Source organism: Sciurus carolinensis, chromosome 10 (assembly GCF_902686445.1).
Source record: "Sciurus carolinensis chromosome 10, mSciCar1.2, whole genome shotgun sequence".
Classification (NCBI taxonomy): Eukaryota; Metazoa; Chordata; class Mammalia; order Rodentia; family Sciuridae; genus Sciurus; species Sciurus carolinensis.
The window spans coordinates 37,649,566-37,674,635 of record NC_062222.1 but is presented as its reverse complement, the minus strand read 5'-3'; the positions used below and the strand labels follow the sequence as shown (position 1 = coordinate 37,674,635).

At 34.2% G+C, this 25,070-nt stretch overlaps 1 pseudogene; it reads left to right on the top strand.

Moving 5' to 3' along the window:
- LOC124994171 (KATNB1-like protein 1) overlaps nt 1-24,428 on the top strand; it is a 70,546-nt pseudogene extending 46,118 nt beyond the window's left edge.
- Nucleotides 24,429-25,070: the final 642 nt, after the last annotated feature.

The window sequence follows — 25,070 nt, the reverse complement described above, 5'->3', positions numbered from 1 at the left end:
TCCAGAATTCACGCAGTTCTATATCATCTCTTGAAAAAGACTCCTTAATCACCATCTTCTGATCCCAGGTCTTATCTGTATCCACTTAGTAGTCAGAAGCTGTTTATGAATTATAAAATCACTTATATCAGTCTTCTTCTCTCCAGCTCTATTCATTAACATTAAAATTATTCCCTGGACTTTGCACAGTACTTAATTCTTTATGCTTTCCATGTGACTTTGCTTCTGGAATCCCCTCTGCTTATAATGCTTTTTATCAACCTCCTACCTGCAATAACTCCTATTCATTTTATAGGTTTCAGACAATTATCATGCATACAAGAAAACCTTATCTATGGTTCCCACATATACTGCCATAGCAACATGAATTTATTTATCTTACATTTGTATTATATTTATATCTCTTTCAATTTCATGTGATCATGGTATGAGTTAGTCAAAGTATCACAAGAACTTTCCACATAGTACTCCTAAAACATTTTCTTGAATAAATAATTTGCCTACAAAGTTCAATCTTGAAATGGCTGATAGAAATACTCTAACACTTTTTCTAATTTTTCTAATTTTGATAGCAAACCTGAAAGATTTTTCTTTCAATTCATTGTACTTATATATAATTGTGGGGTACATTGTGGCATATTTATAAATGCATATAAAATAGTTTTCTCTATTTCAAATCCAGCACTTCCTCCTTTCCATCTCTCATACCTCCTCCTCATTTCTTCCTCAAATCTATCGATCTTCCTTTTGTTAATATATTTTTCAGCTGTCACATTATGGTTGTGCATAAAAGTTGAAATTATTTGTTATATTCATACATACATATAGTATAGTTTGATTAATTTCCTTCTGCAGTTCCACCCATCTCTTCTTTCTCTAACCATGTCCCTATCTGTACTCTATGCTCCTTTTATTTGAAGATATTTCCTCATTTAAAAAAAAAATCTTTTTTCCTCTCTAGCTTGTACATGAGAAAAAAACATTCAATTATTGACTTTGTGAGAACAGTTGAGTTGAATTAACATAATATTTTTAAGCTCCATCCATTTACCAGTTGTCATGGTTTGGAGGTGATGTGTCCCCCAGAAGCTCATGTAAGAGACAATGCAAGAACATTAGAAGGTAAAATGATTGGGTTATAAGAACCTTAACCCGATCCAAGATGGCAGACTACAGGGTGACTGCATCTCCCGTCGCTCCAGAACTCAGGATTCAAGAAGGGGAGGTATTGAGAGACTTGGATTAACATAGAGCCGTGGGGTGAGTCTCTCCCACCAGGTGAAGCTTGGCCCGGGGGGGCTGACCCAGTCAGTGGGCACCTTCTCGGAGCAGGGCAGGGCAACCAGAGTCTTCCCCAAGCAGTCTTCCCCAAGCAGCACGGCTCCCTCTAGCGGCAGGCGCAGTCCAAACCAGCTTCTCGGAGCAGGCCCGCCCAGTAAGAGCTTTTCCCCACAGAGCCAACCCCAAGCCCTGAAGCCAACCGCAGGCCCGCAGGCAGCTTCTGGGTCGAGGGCAGGACAGCTAGAGGCTTTCCCAAAGCAGCCCTGCTCCCTCTGGTGGCAGGTGTGGTCCACAACCAGCTTCTCAGAGCAGGTCCACCCAGTGAGAACTTTTCCGCAGAGAGCCAACCCCAAGCCTTGAACTCAAAGGCGGACTCCAGCCCTCAGGCGGCCTGTAGGACCAGAAAAGGGCAGCAAGATGCTTTCCTCAAGCAGCCCAGCTCCCTCTGGTGGCGGCAGGCCCTGTCTACAGCCAGCTTCTCTGAGCAGGCCCGCCCAGTGAGAGGATTTCCACACAGAACCAGCCCCAGACCTGGACTCAGGAGAGAGTTAGGAGAAGCTTTCTTCAGAAGCACTGCATTATCAAGTTCCACCAAGACTTCAGACTACAGAAGACTGGGAGGTGATATACTGGAAATATACAGGGACACTATAAGCCAATAGAGGAAATCTGCAATATCTCAGAGTCCCACTGATATCTGACCAATATGAGAAAACAAGGGAAGAAAATGTCCCAAACAAACCTAGATGGTATAGCAATAAAATCCAATGACAGCATGGCAGAAGAAATGTCAGAAAGGGAGTTCAAAATTTACATAATCAAAAAGATCAGGGAAGCAAACAAGGAGATGAAAAAGCAAATGCAGGCATTGAAGGAAGAGATGAAAGAGCAAATGCAGGCATTCAATGATCACACCAATTGCCAGTTAAAAGAGCAAATACAGGAAGCAAAAGATCATTTCAATAAAGAATTAGAGATATTGAAAAAAACCAAACAGAAATCCTTGAAATGAAGGAAAAAATAAACCAAATTAAAAACTCCATAGAAAGCATAACCAATAGGATAGAATACCTGGAAGACAGAACTTCAGACATTGAAGAAAAAATATTTAATCTTGAAAACAAAGTTGACCAAACACAGAAGATGGTAAGAAACCATGAACAGAATCTACAAGAATTATGGGATATCATGAAAAGGCCAAATTTCAGAATTATTGGGATTGAGGAAGGCACAGAGAAATAAACCAAAGGAATGAACAATCTATTCAATTAAATAATATCAGAAAATTTCCCAAATCTGAAGAATGAAATGGAAAACCAGGTACAAGAGGCTTATAGTATTCCATATACACAGAATTACAACAGACCCACACCAAGGCACATTATACTGAAAATACCTAACATACAAAATAAAGACAGAATTTTAAAGGCTGCAAGAGAAATGAATCAAATTACATTCAGGGGGAAACCAATAAGAATATCAGCAGATTTTTCAATAAAGACCCTAAAAGCTAGAAGGACCTGGAACAACATTTACCAAGCCTTGAAAGAAAACGGATGCCAACCAAGAATCTTATACCAAGCAAAACTTTCTTTCAGATTTGACAACGAAATAAAATACTTCCATGATAAACAAAAGCTAAAACAATTTACAAAAAGAAAGCCGGCATTACAGAACATTCTCAGCAAAATATTCCATGAGGAAGAGATGAAAACAACGATGCAAATCAGCAATGGGAGGAACTAGCCTGAAGGAATGGCCAGGGGAGAAACCAAATCATGTGAAAAAACAAAAATGAGTCAAATGACTGGGAATACAAATCATATCACAATCATAACCCTGAATGTTAATGGCCTGAACTCATCAATAAAAAGACATAGACTGGCAGATTGGATGAAAAAGAAAAATCCAACAATTTACTGCCTGCAAGAGACTCATCTCATAGAAAGAGATACCCACAGACTAAAGGTGAAAGGATGGGAAAAAACATACCATGCACACGGACACAGCAAAAAAGATGGAGTATCCATCCTCATTTCAGATAATGTGGACTTCAAGCCAAAACTAGTCAGAAGGGATAAAGGACATTATATACTATTTAAAGGAAGCATAAATCCACAAGACATAACAATCATAAATATCTATGCCCCGAACATTGGCTCATCCACGTACATTAAACAAATCCTTCTCAATTCCAGAAATCAAATAGACCACAACACAATAATAATACTAGGTGAGTTGAACACACCTCTCTCAACACTGGATAGATCTTCCAAACAAAAATTGAATAAAGAAACCATAGATCTCAATAACACAATCAACAATTTAGACTTAACTGACATATATAGAATATACCATCCAACAAAGAATGAATACACTTTCTTCTCAGCAGCACATGGATCCTTCTCTAAAATAGACCATATTTTATGCCACAAAGCTACTGTTAGCAAAAACAAGAAAATAGAGGTACTACCTTGTATTCTATCAGATCATAATGGATTGAAATTAGAAATAAATGACAGAATAAAAAACAAATTTCTCTAATACCTGGAGATTAAATAAGATGCTATTATATGATGAATGGATAACAGAAGACATCAGAAGGGAAATAAAAATATTCTTAGAAGTAAATGAGAACAAAGACACATCATATCAAAATCTCTGGGACACTATGAAAGCAGTAATTAGAGGAAGATTTATTTCATGGAGCACATTCAACAAAAGAAGAAAAAATCAACAAATAACTTAACACTATAGCTCAAAGCCCTAGAAAAAGAGGAGCAGAGCAACACCAAAAGTAGTAGAAGACAAGAAGTAGTTAAAACCAGAGCTGAAATCAATGAAATTGAAACAAAAGAAACCATAGAAAAAACTGACAAAATAAATAGTTGATTCTTTGAAAAAATAAACAAGATTGATTTAACACTTAGCCACACTAACAAAGAGAAAGAGAGAGAAAACTCAAATTACTAAAATTCAGAATGAACAAGGAAATATCACTACAGACAGGAGTGAAATACAAAACATAATTAGAAGTTATTTTGAAAATCTATACTCCAACAATACAAAAACCTTGAAAACATCAACAAGTTTCTAGAGACATGAATTACCTTTTCTGAACCAGGAGGACGTATACAACTTAAATAGATCAATTTCAAACAAAGAAATAGAAGTCATCAAAAGCCTACCAACAAAGAAAAGTCCCGGACCAGATGGGTTCTCAGCCGAGTTCTACAAAACCTTTAAAGGAGAGCTCATTCCAATACTCCTCAGAGTATTCCATGAAATAGAAGAGGAGGGAACCCTCCCAAACTCATTCTATGAAGCCAATATCACCCTGATACCTAAACCAGACAGAGCCACATCGAGGAAAGAAAATTTCAGACCAATATCCTTAATGAACATCAACGCAAAAATTCTCAACAAAATTTTAGCAAATCGCATACAAAAATATATTAAAAAGATAGTGCACCACGATCAAGTGCGTTTTATCCCAGGGATTCAAGGTTGGTTCAACATCAGGAAATCAATAAATGTAATTCACCATATCAACAGATTTAAAGTTAAGAATCACATAATTATTTTGATAGATGCAGAAAATGCATTCAATAAAATACAGCATCCCTTCATGCTCAAAACACTAGAAAAAATAGAAATAGTGGGAACATTCCTTAACATTGTAAAGGCCATCTATGCTAAACACATGGCTAATATCATTCTAAATGGTGAAAAACTGAAAGCATTCCCCTTAAAAACTGGAACAAGGCAGGGATGCCCTCTTTCACACTTCTATTCAACATTATCCTTGAAACTCTAGCCAGAGCAATTAGACAAAACAAAAAAATTAAAGGGATACGAATAGGAAAAGAAGAACTCAAACTATCCCTGTTTGCTGATGACATGATTATATATTTAGAGAAAACTGGAAATTCCACCAGAAAACTTTTAGAACTCATGTGTGAATTCAGTAAAGTAGCAGTTTACAAGATCAATGCTTATAAATCAAATGCATTTTTATACATAAGTGATGAATCTTCAGAAAGAGAAGTTAGGAAAACTACCCCATTCACAATAGCCTCAAAAAAAAAAATAAAATACTTGGGAATCAATCTCACAAAAGAGGTGAAAGACCTCTACAATGAGAACTACAGAACACTAAAGAAAGAAATTAAAGAAAACCTTAGAAGATGGAAAGATCTCCCATGTTCTTGGATAGGCATAATTAATATTGTCAAAATGGCCATACTACCAAAAGTAGTATACAGATTCAATGCAATCCCAATTAAAATCCCAATGATGTACCTTACAGAAATACAGCAAGCAATCATGAAATTCATCTGGAAGAATAAGAAACCCAGAATAGCTAAAGCAATCCTTAGCAGAAAGAGCAAAGCAGGGGGTATCACAATACCAGATCTTCAACTCTATTACAATGCAATAGTGACAAAAACAGCATGGTATTGGTACCAAAATTGACAGGTTGATCAATAGTACAGAATAGAGAACATGGACACAAACCCAAATATATACAATTTTCTCATACTAGACAAACGGGCCAAAAATATGCAATGGAGAAAAGATAGCCTTTTTAACAAATGGTGCTGGGAAAACTGGAAATCCATATGCAGCAGAATTAAATTAAACCCCTATCTCTCACCCTGCAGAAAAATCAACTCAAAATGGATCAAGGATCTCGGAATCAGACCAGAGACCCTTCATCTTATAGAAGAAAAAGTAGGTCCGAGTCTTCAATATGTCAGCTTAGGATCAGACTTCCTTAACAGGACACCCAAAGCACAAGAAATAAAAGCTAGAATCAACAACTGGGATAAATTCAAACTAAAAAGCTTTCTCTCAGCTAAGGAAACTAATCAACAAATGGGCTAAGGAAATGAACAGACACTTCACAGAAGAAGATGTACAAGCAATCAACAAATATAAGAAAAAATGTTCAACATCTCTAGTAATAAGAGAAATGCAAATCAAAACCACCCTAAGACTCCATCTCACCCCAATTAGAATCGTGATTATCAAGAATACAAGCAACAACAGGTGTTGGCGAGGATGTGGGGAGAAAGGTACACTCATACATTGCTGGTGGGGCTGCAAATTAGTGCAGCCACTCTGGAAAGCAGTGTGGAGACTCCTTAGAAAACTTGGAATGGAACCACCATTTGACCCAGCTAGCCCACTCCTTGGCCTATACCCAAAGGACTTAAAATCAGCATATTACAGAGATACAGCCACATCAATGTTCATAGCTGCTCAGTTCACAATAGGCAGATTGTGGAGCCAACCTAGATGTCCTTCAATTGATGAATGGATAAAGAAACTGTGATATATATATACAATGGAATATTACTCAACCATAAATAATGATAAAATTATGGCATTTGCAGGCAAATGGATGAAATTGGAGAATATCATGCTAAGTGAGATAAGACAATCTCAAAAAACCAAAGGAGGAATGATCTCACTGATAAGCGGATGATGACACATAATGAGGGGTCGGTGGGGGGCAAGAATGGAAGAAGGAAGCACTATATAGAGGGAAGAGGGGTGGAAGGGGTGGGGGGAAGGGAAAAAATAACAGAATGAATCAAACACCATTACCCTATGTAAATGTATGATTACACAAATGGTATGCCTTTACTCTATGTACACATGTATTCCATTTGTTTACAATAAAAAAAAGAACCTTATCCCCATCAATGAATTAATCCTTTGATGGGGATTAACTGAATACTAATGAGGGCATGTAGAGTGTGACCAGGCATTTAGGGCATGCTTTTGGGATACATATTTGTATCTGGTCAGTGGAGTCTCTCTCTCTGCTTCCTGACCATTATGTGAGCTTTTTCCCTCTGCCACTCTCTTCCCACCATAATGTTCTGCTTCACCTCAAATCCCAAGGAATGTAGTTAGACATCTATGGACTGACTCCTCTGAAACTGAGCCCCCAAATAAATTTTTCTTCTCTAAAATGTTTTAGTCACCGCAGCAAAAAGATGACCAAAACACCAGTAAATGATGTAACTTAATTTTTCTTTATGACTGGGTAAAACTCCATCATGTATAAATGTACCACATTTTCTTTATCCATTCTGCTATTAACACCAAGGCTGGTTCCATATTTTGTATATTGTAAATTGTGCTGTTATAAACATTGATATATATGTATTACCATAGCATGCTTACTTTAGTTCTGTTGGATAAATACCAAGGAGTAGGAAAGCAGAGTTACATGGTGGAATCAGTCAAAAACTTTTGAGGAATTTCCATACTGCTTTCCGAAGCAGTCCCACTAACAAAGTACATACCTTTTCCACCATATCCTCACCATCATTTATTGTTATTTATATTCTCAATGATTGCCATTCTAACTGGAGTAAGATGAAATCTAAATGTAGTTCTGATTTGCAGTTGCTTGATTGCTAAGGATGTTGAATATTTTTTTTATATATTGGTTGGCTATTTGCATTTCTTCTAGTGAAAAATATCTTTTTAGCTTATTTGCTCATGTGTCGATTGGGTCGCTTATTTGCTTGCTTTTTGGTGTTAAGTTACTTAGTTCTTTATATAGTCTGCACTTTAATTCCATGTAGCTAGAAAATTTTTTCTCCCAATATTTAATGTCTCTCTTTAATCCTTTAAAGTTTTTTATTTTCTTTTTTAATTTGAAACCATCCCATTTATTAGTTCTTGGTTTTATTTCCTCAGCTTTGAGAATTTTTTAAAGGGAGTCAGTACCTGTTCCAATGTTTGAAGTGTTGATACTAATGCTGTTTCCTTATAATATTTGCAGTGTTTCTGAACTAATTCCTAGTTCTTTGATTCACTTTAAGTTGACTTTTGTACAGGGTGAGAAATAAGAATCTAGTTTCATTATTCTACATGTGGATATCCAGTTACACTGCACCACTTGTTGAAAAAGTTATCTTTTCTCCAAGGTTTATTTTTGGATCCTTTGTTAACTTATGTGAATTGTATGTATGTGCTTTTTCTTCTATTTTATCCCACTGCATTTCATACCTGTTTTTAAGCAAATCCATACTGTTTTTGCTAATATAGCTCTATAGTATAATTTAAAATCATGTATTGTGGTGCCACCAGCATCCCTCTTGTTGTTTACTATTGCTTTGATTACTCTGAGTCTTTTATGTTTTCCATACACATTTTAGGACTATTTTTTAAAAAAGAAATGTCAATTCTCCACAAATTATTTCATGAAATAGAAACAGAGGGAACACTCCCAAATTCATTCTATGATGATAGTGTCACCATGATACAAAACCATAAAAAGACACATAAAGGAAATAAAACAATGAACCAATATCTCTGATGAACATATATGTAAAAATCATTAATTAAATATTAGAGATCCACAATCAAAAACACATTAAGAAGATTGTAGTCTATGACCAAGCTGATTTTATTCCAGGGATGCAAGTTTTGTTCGACTTGCACAAATCAATAAATATAAATATCCACATAAATAAATAGACACTTGGCAGCTGTCTACAATTGCAAGACCTGTCAATTCAGGTGTTCTACCACCAGCCCAGTTTCTGCTGAGGCACAGAAGCCTTCACCCAGGCTGCTGCAGGTCACTGGGATTTTACCTGTCATCATCATTGGGGTAAGGTGTCAATTGGGCCATTTTCACTTGAACTCCTCTGGAAAAAGTCTCTGATGAGCACTAGGTTGGGGTTAGTCATCTGGTAATTACTTGTTCTTGGGTCAACTCCTACCCGCTCCTTTTGTCTACCAAAAGGGGGTGGGATTATTGATAGCTTTCAAACAGCAGTGGTATTTCTACAAAATCCTTCTACATGGATTACTGAGACAACCTGTTACAGAGGCATTCTCCATAGTTTTGTTACTCTCTGAAGATAGGAAAAAGCTATACAGAACTAATTTCTTCTAGAAAAACTGGCAAGTTGTGGTCATTAAAAAATGACTGCTGGCAGAGTTTGTACCAACAATTTGAGATGAATTGTGTAGTTTCCTTCACTATTTTTGCAGTCTCATTTTAACTTGGTCTGCCTTTTTTTTAATTGTTCTAAAGGAAGCAAACTTGTGGGTTTTGGTTTTTCTTCTTTCTCCCTTTGTTACTGTACCTGTTTCCCCTCTCTGGTCAGGGTTCAGGGTCAATGAATTATTTTCTTATTTTCTGCTCCAGCAACCAAATTACAAGTTCCTTCAAGTTTCAAACTGCCCAATACTGAGTTTTAGTATATTCACTCTGTTACTCAACTCTGGTTCACTCTTATTTCACTACTTCAATTTGGACTGTAGATAACTTGAGAGTTGCTGGCCATATCTGCTCTGCCATCTTCTCTCTCAAGATAAAGAGTTAAGGTATTTTCTTTTATCCGTTTCTTTTACACTTAGCAGAAAGTACTAAGGTAGGTGTCCAGAACCAGAGACAGATCATGGAAACTGAGACAGCACCCAGTGTATCTGGGTTTGCGAAGGCAGAAGATGCTGCATAATGATGTTATATCTGGTGAACAAAGGAATATGGTAGATCACAAAGAAAAAGCAATGTGATGGTCTATGGAGTTAATGAAGGAAGGTAAATAATGGCACGCTCTCTCATTTTTCCTCCTTTTAATCTTGCCCCTATTCTGTCGCCAACAATCAGTTATTGACTATTCTCAGAGATTTTAAGAATTTTCCAGAAAGGTGATTTCTACTGAGGCCTCAACATATTTTGCAGCACTGATTCAATGAGAGCATTCATTTCAGAGCTCAAAAAATTAAATAAAATGAATAAATAAGAATTCTGATACACATCTTGTTTATAACCTGACACTACATATATCAAGAATAAGTTGTCAACATTTTCAAGTATTATATCTTTAAAATATGTCTTTTATGAACAAGGAAAAAATTTTTGAAGAGAATATTTTCATACAATAATACTTTATATGCATTGTAGAATATTGTTAGATTCACTCTAGATAAATTATTCTTCACTTTTCCTAGGCAGCATTAAGGTTTTAAAGTAACAACTAAATGTTTGTTTTAAAGTAATGACTAAATGTTTGCTTCCTTTCAATAATATGATTTTTAAAACATTTTTAGTTTTGAACAGAAGAAAGAGAATACAAATTTATTAATGTGCTAAACCACAGAAACATGCCATATATGAAACACAAATATAGGGCCAGATGTTTAATCTTAAATATGCTCCTCACACAGGAGAGTAGAAGGATGGGTAGGAGGTAATTTCAAAAGGGGTAGTAAATGATTTATATGGGAGAAAATGAACATAGAATAATCATCTGAGACAAATTTTCTATGGGCTGGTATTTGATTTTCATTTCTCTTCCTCTGTAATGAGTTTAATCTTCTTATGCTAAAGGTCTGTAAAACCTTTTCTATTCCTCTTCAAATATTCCTTAGTAACATCCTGTCTCACAACAAAAAATTTTAAAAAATGTCTGGAGGTGTAGTGTGCCTGAGACCACTACAAGGAAAAAAAAAAAAAAGAAAGTGAAGAAATCTTGGTTTAGGCAATGATTTCCTGAACAGGAGTCCAAATCTCATGAAATAATAAGTAAAATTGACAAATAGTATTACATAAAATAATTTTAAAAGTTTCTGTAGAATGAAGAAACAACCTAAAAAATAAGGGAAAATCTTTGTTAGATATTCATTTAGCACTACTCACAACAGCTAAGATATTGGATTAGTCTAAATGTCAACCAACAGGTTAATGGAAAAGAAAATATATATGTATAATAAGTACATATATATATGTATATATATATGTATAATAAGTACATAGACATATATATGTATATATACATGTATATATATAATTCATTGTTTATATATACACACACAAATATGTGTATATATTGTATTGGTTAATTTGAATTGTCAGCTTGATTGAATTAAGAGATGCCAATGATTATGAGGCTTCTGGGTATGTCAATGAGATTGTGTCTAGGAATGATTGCAATGTGGGTTACCAACTGAAGGAGAGACCCTCCCTAAGCATGGGCAGCACTGCCCAACAAGATGGTGGCTTGGATGGAATAAATTTGGAAGAACAAGGAAGAAACAGCAGATGCAAGCTCGACTTTTCTTTTTTTTTTTTTTTTTGCGGTGCTGGGGATCAAACCCAGGGCTTTGTGTTTGCAAGGCAAGCACTCTACCAACTGAGCTATCTTCCCAGCCCTCGACTTTTCTTGAATGGGTTCTTGATTGCTGCTCTGACCATCTGAGAATATCAAACTCTAACTTCTTCACTCTTCCAAAGTAAACTCTGCCAATGATTCTTCAGGAAGTTTCTAGATGGCTTTGGTCCTGGACTAGGGTACCATTGTTGATTCCTCTTGTTCTGGGGCTTCCACCTCTTGGACTGCACAGCTACTGGTTCTTCCAGCTCCCTAGTCTGCAGACAGCCATTGTGGACTTTCCAGCTTCTAGTCATGTAATCTAATCTAATAAATCCCCTTTTGGTAATCATACTTTCTTTTGATTCTGTTCCTCTAGAGAACTCTGACTAATATATATTTGCATATATATATATATATACATAAACACACAATGGAGTATTATTCACCCATAAAGAACAAGGTCCTCTCTCTCTCTCTCTCTCTCTCTCTCTCTCTCTCTCTCTCTCTCTCTCTCTCTCATTCTCTCTCTCTCTCTCTCTCTCTCTCTCTCTCATTCTCTCTCTTCTCTTTCTCTCTCTGTCTCTCAGACACAATGAAATTCATCATCTGCAAGCCAGGAAGAGGACCCTTATCTGGGGCCCTCTACAACTATGAAAAAATAAATTTATCTTGTGTAAGATACTTAGTCCATGGTACTTTGTTATGGTAGTCGAGATGACTAAAACTGAATTTGTTACAGAGAAGTTGGGTGCTCCTAAAACAAATACCTAAAAATACAGAAGTGCCTTTGAAACTTTAATGGATGGTTAAATTCGTGAACAAGAAAACAAGAAAAGTAGATATTAGCAGAGAAAATTTCTAAGCAAAGTGTTGAAGAATAGTTTGGTTTTCCTTGACTGATTACAGAAAAATACTAATGGAGAGAGGTGAATCAAATAGGGAATTTTTAAGCAAAAACAAATGGAAATTGAAGATCTGTAAAATCTTCAGACGGTCCACACTGAAAAAATTAGAAAATATGTTTAAAAGAGAACATCAAATGGATGACAGGATGATCATTTAATAGTTTATGGAATTAGGTGAAGAAAAATGCTGCCATTTTGAACTGAAGGGGATAGAGAAAATGATGGGACACTGTTAGATGTTTTTGATTTGATGGAATAGGACAATAGAGCAATTGAACTGCAAATGTGTTCTGTTTTTCAAGAAGAGTGAAAAATATCCCTGAACATGATTCAGAGATAATCAGGGCTACCTGTTCACTTTAAATGGAGATGTACTATATGAGTATCAAGAATGTCCTAAAGGAACAATTTGCAAGAGCAAGTGACTGAAATGGAGTTCAACAGGTGCGATTGTCATCTTTGACATTCAAATATACCTTGCATACTGAAGCACTTGGTCATATTATTGCATCTCCAAATGTTACACCTGTAGTATATAATTACTTTTATATGATATTCAAGATTTGCAAATCTACTCTATGGGCTAACATGTATACATAATATAATTCTAAAATTCATGAAGAGACAGAAAACATACTATCTCCAAGTTAGTGTTACTGAGAATAAAGTTTAACATGAATAAATATGTTGCAAATATTACAAAAGTTTAAGTATAATTACAGTGCTTTTTGTCCTTGAAAAAGGGGTTCTGAACAAACATGACACCTCAATTGGCAGAGAAAATATTTTTGCTTTACTTGACTTTTACAGATTCTTCCTTCCTTCCTTCCTTTCTTTCTTTCATTTTTTTTCCCGAGAATTGAACTTGTGGGTACTTAACCACTTTATTTTGAGACAGGGTCTCACTTAGTTGCTTAGGATCTTACTAAATTGATGAAGCTGGCTTTGAACTCATAATCCTCCTGCCTTAACCTCCTGAACTACTGGGATTACAGGCGTTTGTGTCATCATTCCTGGATGTCCATAGATTCTTGAAGAGTTAATTATATAAGTTTGAGAAAATAAAATTTTCAAATAAAAAATAATATACATTTTTGTCATTAGAAAAATATTCTGAACTGGGTGTGATAATGTACACAAGTAATTTCAATGACTAGGGAGGCTGAGGAAGGAGAGTCCCAAGTTTGAGGCTAGCCTCAGCAATTTAGTGAGACCCTCAGCAACTAAGTAAGACCTTGTCTCAAAACAAAAAATAAAAAGGACAAGGGCTGTAGCTCAGTGACAGAGTGCCCCTGGGTTCAATTCCCAGCACCGCCTATATATATATGTATATATATTTAAAGAAGACCAAGAAAAAATATATGTATGCATATATATTTTCATTTAATGCTTTTATTTAATCATGTTTTAATTGCCTTCATACTTGGATGATAAATTTAAAGACCAAGAAAAAATATATATATATTATATATTTCAGAATAAAGTATCTTAAACCACACCAGAAATGTTTATAGTTCTTTATAATAAAACTTTCAAAATAATATCACATCATATCTTGTTAGGTGCTTGTATTTAACCTCATGCTTTAAATGAATTTTTTCCTTTACTTTTGATATCTTTAATGAATGAAAATTAATAAAACAATAGCCAATTGGCATATATAATATTCCTTAAATATTCCTTACACCATGGTTTAATGTATCAATATAAGAGTCAAATTCTGTTACATTAAGAATAAATCATATGCTAGTGAGGGCTTTTGATCTACATAAATTCAAGATTATATATGTCAATAACTCTCAAAGTAAGAGTATAGGCTAAATGATAGAAAAGAATTATACCACATGTTAAAAATAAATAAATAACAGTTTTCCTAAGCAATTTCTTTTTTAATACCACTATAAAATGAACAAAATACTGTATTCCCATATATATTTATAGGAATTATCCACATTTGCCACTAATACTTCTTAGAAGAGATTTTTGTCATCAAAAGTTAAATAAGTTTTACCTAACTATGGAATGACTAACAATAAAAAGACATCTTCAAATTTCCCCATATAATAGGCAGTTGCATATAAAAAGAAAAAGAAAAAGAAAACAATTTGAAAGGGGGACATTTTGTAAAGTGTCTGTTAAAGTTAAACCTTCTGTTCATAAGCAATTTTGCATTTTTAAAATCTGGCAACCAAAAACTGAGGGACAAGAGAGTGCAGTAAATAATGCTTTTAGGCACAAAGTTATTGAGGCTAGTGTACTAATTGTGCTATCTATATTTTAGGAAGGAATTTGTTTTATATCATGTCAAGGAGATTCATTAAGGTGCAAATTAGGGAGACTCAGGATACTAAAGATTGAAGAAACAATGATGCTTCAGGATGCTTTTGTTTTAGACTTTTACACTTACTGTTGACTGATTTGGTTTGGTAGATATTACTAAATAAAACAAGAAAGAAGTTGACTTTCAAATTCTTATCCAACTATTTACCATCTGTGTCATCTTGTGATTGATTGCTTAGCTCTTTGAAATCAATTTTAAGTCTCTAAAACAGAGATGATAGTAACAATACCAATAGTGTTACTAAACTAGGGCCATTATGCCCTCCATAGAGTAAGACTATCATTGAAATGAGTTTTACAAAAGAAGACTGAATTTGCAAGATAGTCAAGCAGGGATGTGGAGTCCTGAAGTCTCAAATACACCTCCCTGAGAATAGATTTTTGGATATTTATGGGATGAAGAAGCAGAGTAGTCTGAGGCATGGGGAAAGGTGATAGAATGTAAAGTAATCCATGGCACACGCAAGTGTGATCTATTTCATAGCCTTTCATGGGACACATTCTCAGAAAGCAGAGGTATTATCATGTGAGTTTGAAGTTTTTTCATTTCCTGACATTAAATTTACGCGTCAAACACCTGCATAGGCCCAAATGAAGTCAATGCTTTCAACAGAAATGGTGTTCAAGTCCCTGAAAAGTAACCTCAACAACAGTTAACCTACTTGTCAGAGATGCTATTCAAAACAAATTTAGTAAGGGTACTAATAATATATTTCTTAGCTATGTGATCTCCAAAATTATTGATGTTTAAAGTCAATTAAAAGAAAGTAACCTAAAGCAATCCAAGATAAAGGGTTATTCAGGTTTTCACTTTGTTTCAATAGTGAGGAAAGCTAACTTGAATGATTTTCAAAACATTATTTTTAATAATATTATCATAAAGATTCAAAATAAATTTTTGTATATTATGAAAATGAGAAGCTTGTTCAGGTTCTCATTTGGGAAATAATATAAAATATTAATATAAAATATTTGGGAAATAAATAAAATATTGGCATTTTATTGTGTTGATCTAGAGTATGAGTTTACATTTGGTTATATTTGAGAAGGTTCTAAATTATATATTTTTGATGTGATAGATTGCTTCAGAAGAACATTTTCATTTGAAATCAAAAAACAATATTACATTGTTTCCAATTACTTTGTGCATATTTGATAGACTTCAAATAGATTTTTATTTTCAATTTATTTTGTAGTGATTCATCAAAGTCATTCAAACAACCAATGATCTATTTTGATTTATTCGTACTTTATAATTATACATAATTGTGGATTCATTTTTACATAATTATAAATGTGTATAACATGTTTTGCTCATTCTCAATCCCCAGTACTTCTCATTTTCTTTCTCTCCTTTTGCCCTCTTATATTCCTTTTCTCCTCTACTGGTCTTCCTTCTATTTATTTATTCATTTTTATACATAAAATGATGTACATAAAAGCAGGATTCATTGTGTTGTATTCATATATGCATTTAGCAAAGTTGATCAAATTCATTCTGCTGTTGCTCCCCTTAGCACCTTCCTCCTTCCTTTACTCTACTGTTCTTATTTTCATAAGATTCTTACTTTTTTTCTTTGTTATTCCCTATCTCCGGAAAGAGAGAAAACTTTCAGTCTTTGACTTTCTGCATCTAGCATATTTCACTTGGCATGATTTTTTCGAGTTCTATCCATTTACCCTCAAAATGACATATTGGCTGGTTCCACAACTTGGTTATTAAGAATTGTGCTGCTATAAATATTAGTATGCATATATTACTATAATATGCTGATTTTATTTCTTTTGGATAAATGCCAAATAGTGGGATAGCCGAGTCACATTGTGGTTCCATTCTTAGCCTTTTGAGGAATGCTACCACTATGTACCTTCCTAAGTGGTTAAATAATTTGTACTATTTCCCCCCCATCCTAATCAGCAACTTTTATTCATATTCTTAATTATTACCATTCTAACTGGAGTGAGATAAAATCTCAGTGTACTTTTGATTTGCATTTCACTGATTGTCAAAGGTCTTGAAAATTTTTGTCATACATTTGTTAGCCATTTATGTTCCTTCTTTTGAGATACATTTATTTAGATTATTTACCCACTTATTAAGTGGGTCATTTGGGGGTTTTTGGTGGCATGTTTTTTTGAATTCTTTGTATATTCTTGATATTAATCCCCTTCAGAAGCGTAACTGACAAAGATTTTTTTTCCCATTCTGTAGGATCTCTCTTCGTACTCTTGTTTCCTTTGCCAAGTGGAACATTTTAAATTTGATGCCGTCCCATTTATTGATTCCTGGTTTGACTTCTTGAACTTTAGAAGTATTATTAGGAAGTCAGGGCCTGCATAAATACATTGGATTATTGATCCCGTGTTTTTTTCTAGCAGTCATAGTGTCAAACAGCCAATTCTAAAAATCTTTATGAGTATTTAGAAAAAAATTACTTGTAGTAACTATGAAAATTTTCAACTTACCATTTGTTCTTCCATATTATAATCAAAATATTATTTTAGACAAAGTAAACCAAATTATTAAAGGGAAATTATGAGGTGTATATCTATGTATACTTACACAACACTTAATTGTTATATACCTCAGCCCAAAATCAAATATAACCAAGAGAAAAGCTTAATCATACTATTCTGGTTTCAAGTTTCCCAACTAAAAAACCATCTACAGTTCTCAGAATATTAAATCACAATTTTTGGTCCATATACATATATACACAGCTCTGAGAGAAGCAGACTGACCCACCAGGCTAATAAAAAATTCAGTGGAGGATGAAATAATGTTTTTAATTTTTTAATTTTTTTAAATTGTGCCAGTTGAATGTATGTAATGTTCAGAATACTCTGCTACATGATATAACAAAAGAAGTATTAAGAAGCAAATCAAGTATAGACCTGTTGTTTACCCTTGAGAATTTTTCCTTATAAGATAGATAACATTTGTGCAGACACAAAATATAAAATGTTTAAAAAGATGAGGACATGTAGGCAGTCAGGCAATCCTGGAAATAATTTCAAAGATGTTTCCTCTGCCCCCAAATGTGTACCAGAGTTTAGTGATATGTCACTATTGATGTAGTAGGCTATTAGTCAAAATGAATTGACTGAAGCATGTATCCACAGAAAGACAATTTTTAGGGTGGAAAATGCACATCCAAGCTTTATTCTTTCTTACTATTTTTTTTCAGTGTTTGGTAGTTATAAAATATTTCTAAAGCTCTATATCTAAGTTCTTCTGAGTCCCTATGAGATTTATTTCCTGTTGTGTATGCTGATTGAATTTTTAAATTCATGAAGTTAAGGGAATTTCTGCCGATGTGCCATTCATTCATAAAGCAGGTCTTGCTACTTCCTTCTATATGTCCAATTCTGGGCCAGAAATTTTAGGATAAGGAAAATATAACCATCATTCTTTGAAATTCACTCAGTATTCTTACCAAATAATAGAACTCATGGTTCAGTTGCAGAGTGAAAGAGTAGACAGGGAAATCTTTATAGAGGAGTTTTTGTTCCTAGTAAGCAGGACTCAATAAGAAGAGAAAGAGAAAAGAATTACAGAAAAAATATTTTTAGAATGTCTCTGGGCTTAAAAAATCATGACCTAGAGATACCTGTTTATCTATGAATACATTATTATAGGCAGAATAAATTATTTCTGAAAATAGATGAGAAAATAAAAACTGAAATAAAATGAGAGTATATTAGTTTGTTATTGTTGCTGTGAAATAGCATCATGACTTTCCATTACTATAAGAAATACCCAAGATAATTAACTTAAAGAGAAAAGATTGATTCCGATTCACTATTCTAGAAGTTGCAATCCATGATAGGTTGAACCAGGTACCAATCCCTGGTACCAAAAGAAATAAAAAGAAAAATTTAAAAAAAAAGAAGAAAGACAAATTTATGAGAAACTGATCTAAATATGCAATATTTATTGTTTCTTAATTTGCTAATGGGAAAAATTGCTCCTATACTCGTGGTTAGAATTTTTAAATTTTACGAACTATCACTAGATTGGACTTTAAGTAATTTGATGATATCAGCTATGTTGACCCTGAACCAGCAGGGAAAAAATTAGAAAAATTAAGCGTGCTCACTCTTTCTGACTATTTGCATTTTGAGATTGTTATTTTGTGTTTCAGCTCTAAATGTGATTCAAACCTGTCCTCTAGACTACCACCTGGTTCCTTTAAAATACCCAGTAAGTATTTTTTATGGCTGTCAACTAATAAAAAGAAACAATTGAAGAGTTAGTGTTCAAAATTTCCTTCTTAATCTTTCAATTCTGAAGAAGTCATTTAAGTGTATTTTTCTAAGCTTTTGAATAGACAAGATGGTGGTTTAAAGGGAAAATTTCTTATATCTTAGGACATTTTACTGTTATTAAAATAAGTAAAAACAGAGAACTATCTTGAACTTACCTCTTTATAACCCATAACAGGCAAAATTTATGAAGTTTTGAATTGTGAAACTTTAATGAGAGAATGATTTCTCTGTGTATACATGTGTGTGTGTTTATTAAGATAATATATACTCTTACGTTTTCCTTGTTTATTCAAGAGGGTAACTCTGCAAAAAAATCACTTCACATTTGGGCTCTAAATATATAATGGGTTTTAATTTCGTAAGAAAGAATCAATGTTTTATTAAAAATTTTGATATATTAAGGCAAAATTGTATATATTTAATTGAAAGTTTTATTGAAACAATTGTAGATTCACTTGCATTTGTAAGAAGTCATACAAAGGGATATTTTTGTATACTTTATCCACCAATGAAATATGTAAAAATATTAATGTTAGTATACGCACACCCACACGTGTGCACATGTGCACACACACACACACACACACACACACCTCAAAACAAACTATGGCTAAGTCAATTCTTTTTTTTTTAGAAATATTTAGTTTTGTGCACCTGGTGTTGTGTGAGCCTCTTATATTTGATTTTCCATTTCATTTATCAGGTTTGGGAAATTTTCTGACATTATTCCATTGAACAGGTTAGGTTGTTCATGCCTTTGGTTTGTATCTCTGTGCCTTCCTCAATCCTAATAATTCTTAAATTCGGTCTTTCCATGATATTCCATAATTCTTGTCAATTCCGTTCATGACTTCTTAACTTCTCAGTTCGTTCAATTTTATTTTCAAGATTGAATATTTTGTCTTCATTGTCTGAGATTCTGTCTTCCACGAGATTTATTCTGTTGGTGATGCTTTCTATTGAGTTTTTAATTTGGTTTATCATTTCTTTCAGTTAAAGTATTTCTGTTGGTTTTTTTTTTCAGAATCTCAATCTCTTTATTGAAGTGTGCTTTTGCTTCTTTCATTTTCTCTTTTAACTGTCTACTGGAATGGTCTTGCATTGCCTGCATTTGCTCTCTTATCTCATCTTTTGCTTCACGGATCATTTTAATCATGCATATTCTAAACTCTTTTTCTGTCATTTCTACTGCCATGCTGTCATTGGAGTCTATCACAATAGCATCTTGGTTTGTTAGAGACACTTTCTTTCCCTGTTTTTTCATATTGTTTCTTCATATTGTTTTTTCATATTGTATATTCCCCTCTAGCAGTGAAGATCAGAGATACTGAAGTTTGCCCCCGGCAGGCTTATTATGACCCTGCAGTTTTCCAATACCTCTCCTTTGAAGATCAATACCAGTAGCACCCAATACAGAGAAAATGCAGTTCTGAACCAGATAGCCCCTATAAAGACTTTAACATTTTTAAAATAAACAGGGTCAGTTCAATTACTATTTACAATATTTCTAGTTGTGAACAAGAAGATGGGGAAAGGATACAGGATATAAGTGAGTAAATAGGGGTACCTGTCAAAGGGCCTCCAGTCTCCTGTAGGCATCTAGGGAAGGGAACCGCTCTTCCAATGATGATGACCACGCCCTCTGGAATAATTCAAAGTGCCTGCACCAGCCTCCAAAGGAGCTGGGGAGCCCCAGCAAGGATGCACTGAGTCAGTACGGAGGCAGACGCAGTGTCCCTCAGCAGTAGGGGGACAGGCAGGCAGGCAGGCTCAGTGCCTGACTGACCTCAGTGTGGGGGGCGGTCTCAGCAATGCCTCCCACCTCGGTGTGGAGGGCCGGCTCAGTGCCATTTCATAGATAGCCTTTACAATGTTGAGGTATGATCGTACTATTCCTATTTTTTCTTGTGTTTTAAGCATGAAGGGATGTGTATTTTATCAAATGCTTTCTCAGCATCAATTGAAATAATCATGTGATTCTTAACTTTAAGTTTATTGATGTGGTGAATTACATTTATTGATTTCCAGATGTTGAACGAACATTGCATCCCTGGAATAAACCCCACTTGATCATTGTGCACTATCTTTTTAATATATTTCTGTATTCAATTTGCCAGTATTTTGTTAAGGATTTTTGTATCTATGTTCATCAGGGATATTAGTCTAAAGTTTTCTTTCTTTGATGTGTCTTTGATTTTGGTATAAGAGTGATACTAGCCTCATAGAATGAATTTGGAAGGGTTCCCTCCTTTTCTATTTCCTGAAATACTTTGAGGAGTAATGGTATCAGTACTTCTTTAAAGGTCTTGTAGAATTCAGCTTAGAATCCATCTGGTCCTGAGCTTTTCTTGGTTGGTAGGCTTTTGATGACTTCTTCTATTTCAGTGCTTGAAATTCATCTGTTTAGATTGTGTACGTCTTCCTGATTCAGTTTGGGAGGATCATATGTCTCTAAAAATTTGCCGATGTCTTCAATATTTTCTATTGTGTTGGAGTATAGATTTTAAAAGTAGCTTCTAATTATATTATGTATTTCAATGGTGCCTGTTGTGATCTTTCCATTTTCATCACAAATTCTAGGAATTTGAGTTTTTTTCTCTCCTTTTCTTCATTAGTGTGGCTAGGGGTTTATCAATTTTGTTTACTTTTTCAAAGAACCAATTTTTGTTTTGTCAATATTTTGAATTGTTTCTCTTGTTTCAATTTCATTGATTTCAGCACTGATTTTAATTATTTCCTGTCTTCTATTTTTGGTGTTGATCTGTTCTTTTTCTAGGACTGTGAGGTGTAATGAAAATTTATAAAGAACTTACAAAACTTTACAACAAAAATACAAAGAATCTAATCAATAAATGACCCAAGGACCTAGACAGACAATTTACAGAAGAAGACACACAGGCAATTAATAAATATATGAAAAAGTGTTCAACATCTCTAGTAATTAGAGAAATGCAAATTAAAACAACTCTAAAATTTCATTTACTCCAATTAGAATGACTTTTATCAAGAACACAAACAATAATAGATGATGGCATGGATGTGGGGAAAAAGGCACACTTTTACTTTGCTGGTGGAGTTGCAAATTGGTGCAGCCACTCTGGAAAGCAGTATAAAGAATTCTCAGAAAACTTGGAATTGACCCACCTTTTGACCCAGTTATCCCACTCCTCAGTTTATACCCAAAGGACCTAAAATCAGCAAACTATAGTAACACAGTCACATCAATGTTTATAGCAGCTCAGTTCACAATAGCTAGATTGTGGAACCAACCTAGATGCCCTTCAACAGATGAATGGATAAAGAAACTCTGGTATATATACACAATGGAATACTATTTGGCCATAAAGAAGAATAGTATTATTGCATTTGCAAATAAATGGATGGAATTGGAGAATATCATGCTAAGTGAAATAAGCCAAGCCCAAAAAACCAAAGGCCAAATGTTTTCCCTAATAAGTGTAGGATGGTATATAATGGGGGTGGGGGTGGGGAATAAGAGAATAATGGGGGAACTTTAGAATATGTAGAAGAAAATGAGAGGTGGGGTATGAAAAATGGTGGAATGAGACAGACATCATTGCCCTATGTACATGTATGATTACACAAATGGTATGAATCTGCATTGCGTACAACCATAGAAATGAAATTATGTACACTCTTTGTGTACAATGAATCAAAATGCAGTCTGTAAAAAATTAAAAGCTATATAAAAATAATAAAAAAGAAATATTTAGTTAATTTACTCAAATGAAGGAAGTTTACATGATACAGAAATGAAAAATATTAGAAATCTATATATAATAAAAAGTGAATATAAATTAGCCAACTCCATGGACATTTCCAGTTAAACATTCATACAAATATATATTCACCTTTTTCTTTATAGAGATAACACATACATACGTGACATGAACATTCTGGCCAAAAAAAAAAAAAAAAAAAAAAATCAGAGCTTCTAAAAACATTCTCAAGTTTTAAGAATAGTATGGAAAATGTTTCAACGATAACATTCTACATGAATGTAACCCCCTGACTTAATTATTTTCATGATTTCATCATGCCAGAACCATGGTTGTTTTAATTTTTTTATTTCTTTTTTTGGTGCTGGGTATTTAACCCAGGGTCCTTTATCTTTGAGCTATATCTCCAGTCCTTTTTATTATATATTTTTGAGACAAGGTCTCTCTAAATTGCTGAGACTGGTCTTGAACTTGTGATCCTCCTTCCTCAGACTTCTGAGTGTCTTGGATTACAGGCATGCACCACTATGCCTGGCAGGTTTTTTATTTTTTTTAAAAACAAATATTGGTATCATAACACATTGGCTTATTAATAATTAAGGCATTTGTATACATAGTATCTCAGTGTGGACAAAAGATTTTTGATATTGATTATTTATTATGATGTTTTAAACTTTCAAAGTCTATTCAGCATAAGAAAATAGTTGCACACATTCAAATTTTTTTTATAAAACACAATAAAAAATTAATGATAATTGGTCTTTGTGATTCCTAGTAATAAATTCTTATTTTTTCACATAGTATAAATTATATTCTTATGCAAGACTGCATTAAGATCCAGCAGTTCTTAAACAATGTTACCAGATAACCACATAAATCCTGAATGCAGCAAAGGCGAACAATCTTTGTAGTGAACTTTCACCTCATTGAAGTAGAAGCTGCTCCTTTTGGATATTTTCCCTCTTCAATGTGAAGCAGATTGTTACATTTTCATTAGTTGTTTCATTATGTGGATTTTTAAAAGAAAAAAATGGTTTCAATTTCTTCCACAGTTCACAGTTCTCAGAAGAGGCCTATTTTTGGAAATCATAGTCCAGGATGTTTTGAATAACCAACTGCTCTTTAGTAGATGAAATCTGTCAATGCAACTGTAATAAATAAGCATCTACGTCCTTAGCTATATATTACCAGTATATCCTGGAACCAAAGTAAAAGAAAGTTCAACATCCTTTTCCAAATCCTTGTTACAGAAAAAGATAGTCCTCTATAAGTGGGAGCTGTGACATGACAAATAAAGAAAATGAACTGGCTTGTGCAGGCCATCTGCCTGAAAAATTACGCCATGATAGTTGAACATATTTGGTTAATTCCAGTGACTCTGGTTCTTCACAGACAGAAAGCCAATCATCTAAATACAGTGGGTTTTTTGTTTGTTTGTTTGTTTGTTTGTTTTTCCTGAGGTTTCTCAGAATCATGAAACAATGGCCCAAGTTTTTTTTAGCAGGAATTTGAGATTTAATGCAGCTTTAACTTTCTGGAGAAGGAGAAGTATAAGTGAACTTGTAGCTTATTTGGTGAGGATAGAAGATCTTGGAGTTCTGGTAGATTGCCTGCCTGTACTCACTAATAGTTTACAGGAAGAAAAACAATATATCTCACTTGGCTGCTGTGTAGACTTGTTGCCTCTTGTAAAGTCGTTACTTAAAAGCAAATTTGAAGAATATGTGATAGTTGGTTTAAACTGGCTGAGGCAATTCTAAGAGAAGAGCACAAATAATAGAAAATACATAACTTATTCCCAGTGACAAAATGAGCCAGACTGTTATTCAAAACCAGACTTGTCTAAACACAGAACTCTTACTCTTTCTAATAGCATAATTTGAATTTATAAAAATAATGTGCTACAGTCTTGCATCAAGTACTTGAGGTACCCTATGCTAGTCGGCTCTCTCCCTATGACAAAATGCCTCAGAAAAATAGCACAAAAAAAGGAAAGATTTATTTTGGCTCATTGTTTCAGAGATTTCAGTTCATAACCACTTGGTCCCATAACCGTGGGCCTGTGGTGGTGAGGCAGGACATTATGGTGAGGAGGGTGTGGTGAAGAAAAACTGCTAACTTTGTGTAAGCCAGGAAGCAGAGAGGAAGAGACGGCGTGGCAGGGAAAGAGAGAGAGAAATTCAAGGACAACATAAACCCTTTAAATGAATTATGCCCCCCAACCAGGCTACTCAAACCAGGCTCCACCTTTTAATAATTACCCAACATCCCAACAATGCCATCAATTAGGGAATAAGCCTTTAACACAGAGACTTTGGGGAATATTCCAGATCCAAACTATAACACATTCTAAGAATACATTAAGTAGTATGTACCAAAGCCAATAAAATTAATTATGTTAA